Raw genomic sequence first — 9,034 nt, 5'->3', positions numbered from 1 at the left:
AAGAGGCAAACATACAAGGGGTCTTGAAATAATGAAAAGTTTGGCGCCAAGTATGACACACAACGTAACGTAAACTCCTTTTTTTGGGCACCAAAAATAACCGGAAATGACACACTTGCGTCACTAATGACGTTGCCGTGTGAAAGGTCTCGGCATCAGGTATGACGCCGGAAATTACGAAGTAGCGTCATAAACGTATTTTGAATGACGCAATAAAGTTTAGCATTTGATGCACCCGCGGGCCTAATACCCGCAATTGCAAAAAGTAGTCAATTGAAAAAAGACTAAACCCCAGGTAAGAAAAAAATTTCCTAAAAATGTTTACATTCCCCAAATATGAAACTGACAGTCTGCAGAAGGAAATACATGAACCTGGCTCATGGCAAATATAAGTACAATACATATATTTAGACCTTTATATAAATGCATAAAGTGCCAAACCATAGCTGAGAGTGTCTTAAGTAATGAAAACATACTTACCAAAAGACACCCATTCAGATATAGCAGTTAGCCAAACCAGTACTAAAACAGTTATTAGTAGAGGTAATGGTAAATTGAGAGTATATCGTCGATCTGAAAAGGGAGGTAGGAGATGAATCTCTACGACCGATAACAGAGAACCTATGAAATAGACCCCCGTTAGGGAAATCATCGTATTCAAATAAGTGATATTCCCTTCACGTCCCTCTGACATTCGCTGTACTCTGAGAGGAATCGGGCTTCAACAATGCTGAGAAACGCATATCAACGTAGAAATCTTAGCACAAACTTACTTCACCACCTCCATAGGAGGCAAAGTTTGTAAAACTGAATTGTGGGTGTGGTGAGGGGTGTATTTATAGGCATTTTGAGGTTTGGGAAACTTTGCCCCTCCTGGTAGGATTGTATATCCCATATGTCACTAGCTCATGGACTCTTGCCAATTACATGAAAGAAATATTGCTTCCCCAAAAGCGATATTTGTGCTCCACTTAGTAATACCAGCGCACGCAAATGTGTGCTGGTATTACGTTAGGTGCAATGCGATCACGACCTCGCTTTCGCTTTGCACGGAAGCTTCTCGCTCACGAGAGGGTGCTTCCATAGGCTCCAATGGGAGCCTTGATCTCATGTCGTCAGACATGGCATGAGAACTAGTGCAGCAGAATGTAAATATATACGTATATGAATATATGCACATATATTTATGTGTTAATATGTGCATATACACATATTAACGCAAATATACATGTATATAAGCATATAGGAAAACATAAAGCAGGGGCTCTGCACACACAATAAAGTTCCAACGTCCGGGGTGCTCTGGGTAGGAAAAGTAAACAAATGAAATAAACAGGTCCCGCACTCTCCGCTGTGAAAACACAAACTTCTTTAATTGAACTGTGATGTTTCAGGGTAGTTAAAGAAATAATGAATCTCACAGCGCTTAAGAATAGCGACCTATGGCTCCTATCTAAAGTGGATCCCCAACTACCCACAAAAAGAGAGAATATATTGTGTCGAGGGTTAGAGAGGAGCGCCAAAAGAGGCAAGATCTAATGAGTGTGGAAATGGTAGTGTAAGTCAGTGTGGTAATTGACTTGAGTATAGGAATGATCCTATATTTAGCAGTTATTAAGTACTACAAGTAGGCCTCAAAGGCTACAGGAACTAATCAACAGTAATTAGTAGAATATTACAACACAATTTATTACAGGTTATATAAATAGACATGGATCCATGGTACATACAAACATAAAATCAATGCAATAAAAGCAGATAAACATACAGATGTCTGATGCAATGAATAAACAAAAATTATATATGAAAATGCCAAATATATGTGTATGATCCTTCCAAAGAAGCGACCCAATAAATGACTGATTATTGCTAACAAATATGATCTTAAAAAAGACATGATCTTGAAAAAACAGAATTTATGTTTACCTGATAAATTACTTTCTCCAACGGTGTGTCCGGTCCACGGCGTCATCCTTACTTGTGGGATATTCTCCTCCCCAACAGGAAATGGCAAAGAGCCCAGCAAAGCTGGTCACATGATCCCTCCTAGGCTCCGCCTACCCCAGTCATTCGACCGACGTTAAGGAGGAATATTTGCATAGGAGAAACCATATGTTACCGTGGTGACTGTAGTTAAAGAAAATAAATTATCAGACCTGATTAAAAAAACCAGGGCGGGCCGTGGACCGGACACACCGTTGGAGAAAGTAATTTATCAGGTAAACATAAATTCTGTTTTCTCCAACATAGGTGTGTCCGGTCCACGGCGTCATCCTTACTTGTGGGAACCAATACCAAAGCTTTAGGACACGGATGAAGGGAGGGAGCAAATCAGGTCACCTAAATGGAAGGCACCACGGCTTGCAAAACCTTTCTCCCAAAAATAGCCTCAGAAGAAGCAAAAGTATCAAATTTGTAAAATTTAGAAAAAGTGTGCAGTGAAGACCAAGTCACTGCCTTACATATCTGATCAACAGAAGCCTCGTTCTTGAAGGCCCATGTGGAAGCCACAGCCCTAGTGGAGTGAGCTGTGATTCTTTCAGGAGGCTGCCGTCCGGCAGTCTCATAAGCCAATCGGATAATGCTTTTAATCCAGAAGGAGAGAGAGGTAGAAGTTGCTTTTTGACCACTCCGTTTACCAGAATAAACAACAAACAAAGACAAAGTTTGTCTGAAATCCTTAGTAGCTGCTAAGTAAAATTTGAGAGCACGAACTACATCCAAGTTGTGCAACAAACGTTCCTTCTTTGAAACTGGATTAGGACACAAAGAAGGCACAACTATCTCCTGGTTAATGTTTTTGTTAGAAACAACCTTTGGAAGAAAACCAGGTTTAGTACGCAAAACCACCTTATCTGCATGGAACACCAGATAAGGAGAAGAACACTGCAGAGCAGATAATTCTGAAACTCTTCTAGCAGAAGAAATTGCAACCAAAAACAAAACTTTCCAAGATAAAACTTAATATCAACGGAATGTAAGGGTTCAAACGGAACCCCCTAAAGAACTGAAAGAACTAGGTTGAGACTCCAAGGAGGAGTCAAAATTTTGTAAACAGGCTTGATTCTAACCAGAGCCTGAACAAAGGCTAGAACATCTGGCACAGCCGCCAGCTTTTTGTGAAGTAACACAGACAAGGCAGAAATCTGTCCCATCAAGGAACTTGCAGATAATCCTTTCTCCAATCCTTCTCGAAGGAAGGATAGACTCTTAGGAATCTTAACCTTGTCCCAAGGGAATCCTGCAGATTCACACCAACAGATATACCCAATTATGTGGTAATTTTTCTGGTTACAGGCTTTCAGGCCTGAACAAGAGTATTAATAACAGAATCTGAGAACCCTCGCTTTGATAAGATCAAGCGTTCAATCTCCAAGCAGTCAGCTGGAGTGGGTCGAACGGACCTAGAACAAGAAGGTCTCGTCTCAAAGGTAGCTTCCATGGTGGAGCCGATGACATATTCACCAGATCTGCATACCAAGTCCTGCGTGGCCACGCAGGAGCTATCAAAATCACCGACGCCCTCTCCTGATTGATCCTGGCTACCAGCCTGGGGATGAGAGGAAACGGCGGGAACACATAAGCTAGTTTGAAGGTCCAAGGTGCTACTAGTGCATCCACTAGAGCCGCCTTGGGATCCCTGGATCTGTACCCGTAGTAAGGAACTCTGAAGTTCTGACGAGAGGCCATCAGATCCATGTCTGGAATGCCCCACGGTTGAGTGACTTGGGCAAAGATTTCCGGATGGAGTTCCCACTCCCCCGGATGCAATGTCTGACGACTCAGAAAATCCGCTTCCCAATTTTCCACTCCTGGGATGTGGATAGCAGACAGGTGGCAGGAGTGAGACTCCGCCCATAGAATGATTTTGGTCACTTCTTCCATCGCTAGGGAACTCCTTGTTCCCCCCTGATGGTTGATGTATGAACTTGGCCCTCGCTAGCTGAGGCCAAGCTTTGAGAGCATTGAATATCGCTCTCAGTTCCAGAATATTTATCGGTAGAAGAGATTCTACCCGAGACCAAAGACCCTGAGCTTTCAGGGATCCCCAGACCGCGCCCCAGCCCATCAGACTGGCGTCGGTCGTGACAATGACCCACTCTGGTCTGCGGAAGGTCATCCCTTGTGACAGGTTGTCCAGGGACAGCCACCAACGGAATGAGTCTCTGGTCCTCTGATTTACTTGTATCTTCGGAGACAAGTCTGAATAGTCCCCATTCCACTGACTGAGCATGAACAGTTGTAATGGTCTTAGATGAAAGCGCACAAAAGGAACTATGTCCATTGCCGCTACCATCAAACCTATCACTTCCATGCACTGCGCTATGGAAGGAAGAGGAACGGAATGAAGTATCCGACAAGAGTCTAGAAGTTTTGTTTTTCTGGCTTCTGTCAGAAAAATCCTCATTTCTAAGGAGTCTATTATAGTTCCCAAGAAGGGAACCCTCGTTGACGGAGATAGAGAACTCTTTTCCACGTTCACTTTCCATCCGTGAGATCTGAGAAAGGCCAGGACAATGTCCGTGTGAGCCTTTACTTGAGGAAGGGACGACGCTCGAATCAGAATGTCGTCCAAGTAAGGTACTACAGCAATGCCCCTTGGTCTTAGCACCGCCAGAAGGGACCCTAGTACCTATGAGAAAATCCTAGGAGCAGTGGCTAATCCGAAAGAAAACGCCACGAACTGGAAATGCTTGTCCAGGAATTCAAACCTTAGGAACCGATGATGTTCCTTGTGGATAGGAATATGTAGATACGCATCCTTGAAATCCACCTTGGTCATGAATTGACCTTCCTGGATGGAAGGAAGGAGTGTTCGAATGGTTTCCATCTTGAACGATGGAACCTTGAGAAACTTGTTCAAGATCTTGAGATCTAAGATTGGTCTGAACGTTCCCTCTTTTTTGGGAACTATGAACAGATTGGAGTAGAACCCCATCCCTTGTTCTCCTAATGGAACAGGATGAATCACTCCCATTTTTAGCAGGTCTTCTACCCAATGTAAGAATGCCTGTCTTCTTATGTGATCTGAAGACAACTGAGACCTGTGGAACCTCCCCCTTGGAGGAAGCCCCTTGAACTCCAGAGAATAACCTTGGGAGACTATTTCTAGCGCCCAAGGATCCAGAACATCTCTTGCCCCAGCCTGAGCGAAGAGAGAGAGTCTGCCCCCCACCAGATCCGGTCCCGGATCGGGGGCCCGCATTTCATGCTGTCTTGGTAGCAGTGGCAGGTTTCCTGGCCTGCTTTCCTTTGTTCCAGCCTTGCATAGGTCTCCAGGCTGGATTGGCTTGAGAAGTATTACCTTCCTGCTTAGAGGACGTAGCCCTTGGGGCTGATCCGTTTCTGCGAAAGGGACGAAACTTAGGTTTATTTTTGGTCTTGAAAAGACCTATCCTGAGGAAGGGCGTGGCCCTTGCCCCCAGTGATATCAGAGATAATCTCTTTCAAGTCAGGGCCAAAGAGTGTTTTCCCCTTGAAAGGAATGTCAAGCAATTTGTTCTTGGAAGACGCATCCGCTGCCCAAGATTTTAACCAAAGCGCTCTGCGCCACAATAGCAAACCCAGAATTTTTCCGCCGCTAACCTAGCCAATTGCAAGGTGGCGTCTAGGGTGAAAGAATTAGCCAATTTAAGAGCACGAATTCTGTCCATAATCTCCTCATAAGAAGAAGAATTACTAATAATCGCCTTTCCTAGCTCATCAAACTAGAAACACGCGGCTGCAGTGACAGGGACAATGCATGCAATTGGTTGTAGAAGGGAACCTTGCTGAACAAACATCTTTAGCAGACCTTCTAATTTTTTATCCATAGGATCTTGGAAAGCACAACTATCTTCTATGGGTATAGTGGCGCGCTTGTGTAGAGTAGAAACCGCCCCCTCGACCTTGGGGACTGTCTGCCATCAGTCCTTTCTGGGGTCGACTATAGGAAAACAATTTTATAAATATGGGGGGAGGTACTAAAGGTATACCGGGCCTGTCCCATTCTTTACTAACAATGTACGCCACCCGCTTGGATATAGGAAAAGCTTCGGGGGGCCCCGGGGCCTCTAAGAACTTTTCCATTTTACATAGTGGTTCTGGAATGACCAGATAATCACAATCATCCAAATTGGATAACACCTCCTTAAGCAGAGCGCGGAGATGTTCCAACTTAAATTTAAAAGTAATCACATCAGGTTCAGCTTATTGAGAAATGTTTCCTGAATCTGAAATTTCTCCCTCAGACAAAACCTCCCTGGCCCCCTCAGACTGGTGTAGGGGCCCTTCAGAAACCCTATCATCAGCGTTCTCATGCTCTACAGAATTTTCTAAAACAGAGCAGTCGCGCTTTCACTGATAAGTGGGCATATTGGCTAAAATGTTTTTGATAGAATTATCCATTACAGCCGTTAAATGTTGCATAGTAAGGAGTATTGGCGCACTAGATGTACTAGGGGCCTCCTGTATGGGCAAGACTGGTGTAGACGAAGGAGGGGATGATGCAGTACCATGCTTACTCCCCTCACTTGAGGAATCATCTTGGGCATCATTTTTACTAAAATTTTTTATGACATAAAATACATATAGTTAAATGAGAAGGAACCTTGGTTTCCCCACAGTCAGAACACAATCTATCTGGTAGTTCAGACATTGTAAACAGGCATAAACTTGATAACAAAGCACAAAAAACGTTTTAAAATAAAACCGTTACTGTCACTTTAAATTTTAAACTAAACACACTTTATTACTGCAATTGCGAAAAAGTATGAAGGAATTGTTCAAAATTCACCAAAATTTCACCACAGTGTCTTAAAGCCTTAAAAGTATTGCACACCAAATTTGGAAGCTTTAACCCTTAAAATAACGGAACCGGAGCCGTTTTTATATTTAACCCCTTTACAGTCCCTGGAATCTGCTTTGCTGAGACCCAACCAAGCCCAAAGGGGAATACGATACCAAATGATGCCTTCAGAAAGACTTTTCTATGTATCAGAGCTCCACACACATGCAGCTGCATGCCATGCTGTCCTCAAAAACAAGTGCGCCATACCGGCGCGAAAATGAGGCTCTGACTGTGATTAGGGAAAGCCCCTAAAGAATAAGGTGTCAAAAACAGTGCCTGCCGATATAATCATATTAAAATACCCAGAATAAATGATTCCTCAAGGCTAAATATGTGTTAATAATGAATCGATTTAGCCCAGAAAAAGTCTACAGTCTTAATAAGCCCTTGTGAAGCCCTTATTTACTATCTTAATAAACATGGCTTACCGGATCCCATAGGGAAAATGACAGCTTCCAGCATTACATCGTCTTGTTAGAATGTGTCATACCTCAAGCAGTAAGAGACTGCACACTGTTCCTCCAACTGAAGTTAATTGCTCTCAACAGTCCTGTGTGGAACAGCCATGGATTTTAGTTACGGTGCTAAAATCATTTTCCTCATACAAACAGAAATCTTCATCTCTTTTCTGTTTCTGAGTAAATAGTACATACCAGCACTATTTTAAAATAACAAACTCTTGATTGAATAATAAAAACTACAGTTAAACACTAAAAAACTCTAAGCCATCTCCGTGGAGATGTTGCCTGTACAACGGCAAAGAGAATGACTGGGGTAGGCGGAGCCTAGGAGGGATCATGTGACCAGCTTTGCTGGGCTCTTTGCCATTTCCTGTTGGGGAGGAGAATATCCCACAAGTAAGGATGACGCCGTGGACCGGACACACCTATGTTGGAGAAAGATCATATTTGTTAGCAATAATCAGTCATTTATTGGGTCGCTTCTTTGGAAGGATCATACACATATATTTTGCATTTTCATATATAATTTTTGTTTATTCATTGCATCAGACATCTGTATGTTTATCTGCTTTTATTGCATTGATTTTTTATTTTTATGTACCATGGATCCATGTCTATTTATATAACCTGTAATAAATTGTGTTGTAATATTCTACTAATTACTGTTGATTAGTTCCTGTAGCCTTTGAGGCCTACTTGTAGTACTTAATAACGGCTAAATATAGGATCATTCCTATACTCAAGTCAATTACCACACTGACTTACACTACCATTTCCACACTCATTAGATCTTGCCTCTTTTGGCGCTCCTCTCTAACCCTCGACACAATATGTTTCAGGGCAGTTAGCCCCTTCCTCAGACAGATGTCTGAGGAAGGGGCTAACTACCCTGAAACGTCACAGTTCAATTAAAGAAGTTTGTGTTTTCACAGCGGAGAGTGCGGGACCTGTTTAAGGTTGTGGTAGCAATAACCAGCCACTTGTAAATGAGTGCTCCACTTGTAATCTAGCCCATACAATTTTAGGTTAAAAAAAAAATCTATGTAGTCTTCACAAAGCAAGAAACCTAGTACATGACTAAATCTTATTTATAAATATTGATGTACCTCTCCCTCTTTTTATAAAAGAAATAAAATGAGAACACATGTTCAAGGAAAACAATATATTATTGGTACATGCCCATATAAAATAGTAGGCTTTTCAGAAGAGACCTGAAACTTTGAAACACAATTTACATTTGAACAAACTATGGTCTAGAATTTCATGTGCTTTCTTTTAAGGTATACAAACTTAAACAAGACAGGCAGATCAAAAGATGGTGTGTGGACGGAGCTTTAGATATGACCAATTATATATATATATATATATATATATATATATATATATATACACACACACACATATATATATATATATAACATGTTTGCTTTAGTACAAGCTTTCTAATGCTTTAGATTAATTTTTAAACAATAGTGAAGACATTTCTAAAAATAATTTTTTTTTTTTTAACTATTATTACAAATGTTAAATATGACATGTCCTCGCCATTTAGCTCAGAATAGAAAAATCACGAATGTACCATCTAATTCAATATTTTCATTTAAGGTTTATCACAGTAATTTTTTTTTTATTTTTGAATATTTAATAGTGGTAGTTTGAGATATATTTTTTATAGAGTTTTTAGTAAAGCATATTCAAGTACTACAATGAGCTTACATTGCTTAAAATATAACCCCCCCCCCCC

Source organism: Bombina bombina, chromosome 9, assembly GCF_027579735.1.
Source record: "Bombina bombina isolate aBomBom1 chromosome 9, aBomBom1.pri, whole genome shotgun sequence".
Taxonomy (NCBI): Eukaryota; Metazoa; Chordata; class Amphibia; order Anura; family Bombinatoridae; genus Bombina; species Bombina bombina.
The sequence above is the reverse complement of the archived record's forward strand: the minus strand, read 5'-3'. Positions refer to the sequence as shown.